The 2,505-nt window shown below is 30.3% G+C and overlaps 1 non-coding gene across 1 annotated transcript; it reads left to right on the forward strand.

The window, feature by feature from the left end:
• Positions 1-2,150: 2,150 nt before the first annotated feature.
• On the forward strand, positions 2,151-2,257 carry LOC126003225 (U6 spliceosomal RNA). Its single transcript, XR_007493758.1, has one exon. It is a non-coding gene; the product is annotated as a U6 spliceosomal RNA (small nuclear RNA).
• The last annotated feature ends 248 nt before the right edge of the window (positions 2,258-2,505 follow it).

Consider the following 2,505-nt stretch of genomic DNA (forward strand, 5'->3'; position numbering starts at 1 on the left):
ATATAGACTTACAAATTATAAAATTTTTACTAAGTAAATTATTATGGTAATATATTACCTAATTTAAATATATGTTTATTTGTGCCTTAATAAACTAATCAAATATTCCCATTCACTTCGATATTAAACAGGGAAAAGTCTAAAGGAGCTCTTGTATAATGAATATATCACTAAGTGAATGGCTTCAGGAGAAAGTGATAGTTACACAATGCAAATAAGTGATACTATTGAAAATCAATAGAAAATTTCTGTAGATTAAATTGTGCCCTCCTCCCCAAATTCTTAAAAGTAAGTCCTTACCTTCTCGGCAGTGCCAAATGTGGATCCAAAATAAATCAATTACAAAGAAATCTCCATTGATATTACTACACTGAATCTTCATTTTTGTGCTAATTATTTTTGCAATATTGTGCTATTCCCACTGAGTTTTTAACATCTTTGAATTGAAGGTTAGGAAAATTTTCAACTCTATACTTACATGCTGTGGTGTTTATGTGGCACTTTCACTTTCCCATATCAACTTAGTATTTAAAATTATTCAAAAAACTCTTTCTCTAAAAAATAAAAGTATTCAAAATAAAAGAATTTTATTAGAATTGTGATGAATTATTGAGATTTAATATATAAATCAGAATGGATCAATTGAGAGATAGTACAGGACGTAAATTTTTTCCTTGCATGGACAGATTCTGGGTAAAAACCCTAGCATCACGTAAAACCCTAGCATCACGTAAAACCCTGAGTATTGTTAAGAGTCACTCCTGAATAAAAAGCTAAGAATAGCAGCCAAGCCCCATAGGTGTGTCCTCAAATCAAAAAACAAACAGAAGTAAATAAGAAAAATAAATCAACCTGTATTGTACTTATATCTTGTGATATCATAAATATATTGGATATTCTGATTCATAAATATGAAATAACTGTACTAAAATATTCCTTTATTTACTTCATTATAGTCCCATCATCTTTCCGATATACTTCCTATACACATTGCACAGTTTTGCCAGAGTAATGACAATATATAATTTATATTTAAAAAGAGAACTCTGACTCCGAGAGAAAAATGGGAAAGTAAGGTCAACAAACTTCTAATGATTTGACTTCTAATAGAGTGGTCTGTGTGCAAAGAGAAAAAATAAGATTATTTAGTTGCTGAAACTGAAAGGATCTAAAACTGTAAATCTGTAAACAAAAGAATGTTTTTAGAAAAGGCAAGAATATTGGAGAAAGTATATTATTTAAGGCCTCGGGAATAACTAAAGGATGAAAGATCAATCAGCTTGGGAGAAAATAAAAAAAATCATTGAATTTAAGTGTTTATATATGTGAGATTTTATAGCAATACATATGCTATAGAAAAGGAGAATTGAAGTACACTTAAAATCACAAAACAAAATGGTCATATTTCATAGTTGCTGAAAGTAGAAAAGAAAAAGAGGTAAGATCAAGGACAAAATAATTCTGATTTTCTAAGAACAGTATCCATTAGCTTCTATCAACATTCCAGGAGCCCAATAATAAGGTGTATTTTTAGTTTCAAAATACATACAAGAAGCTGTCGCTATGAGTATGATTTTATTGGCAACAAATGTGCACTCGAATGTACAGTGAGGAAGATAAACACTTTTTATAAAATAGAAAAGTTGAGAAAATCATAATAAGAAGAGATTTTATTCACTCCTAGGGCACGAGAACATGCTCTACATACAAAAGATTAAATTTTAATCCCCGAGAATATATAGTTTCTGAGTACCACAAAATAAAATATTAATAAATAAGGTTTAAAATTATACACTCATATTCAGAATTATTTATAGAAATAGCTTTATTTACAGAGTTTTTTTGTTTCCCTTTATTGTATTTGGGGGGCCATTGAGTTACAGGTCACATGTTCCATTGTACAGGGATATTTGTTCTGTACTCAGGAATTACTCCTGGCAAACTTTGGAATTATATGTAGTGCTAAAGATTGAACCTAGCTTGACTACATGCAACTCAAGTGTCCTACTTGTACTATCTACCTGGCCTTTCTACCACTATTCTTTTAGTGGCTTCTAACTTTTTATTAAACTATCAATAATTACAATATTATTAATAGTCTGTTTAACATAGAAAGTGATACTGTAGCCATCTTAAGAGTGTCAACAATTGTGCTCGCTTAGGCAGCACATATTCTAAAATTGGAACGATACAGAGAAGATTAGCATGTCCCCTGCTCAAGGATGATGCGCAAATTCGTGAAGCATTCCATATTAAAGAAAAAAAAGAGAGAGTGTCAACAATTCATTACCAATGTATTAATGCACTTTCTAATACTTCTCACTTTATTTTATTATTTTTGTATGCTCAATACACATATAAGTGAAGAATTGCCAAGAAATAAAAATTACTGTGCCAGAAACTATAATGTTCTTTATGTAAATTGCTGCTTTTAATTTACAAAGCTTAAAACTCTCAAAACCTGTTTTCCTGCCAGAGAAATAGTACAATGGGGAGGGCTTTTGC

The sequence above is a fragment of the Suncus etruscus genome, chromosome 2 (genome assembly GCF_024139225.1).
Source record: "Suncus etruscus isolate mSunEtr1 chromosome 2, mSunEtr1.pri.cur, whole genome shotgun sequence".
NCBI lineage: Eukaryota > Metazoa > Chordata > Mammalia > Eulipotyphla > Soricidae > Suncus > Suncus etruscus.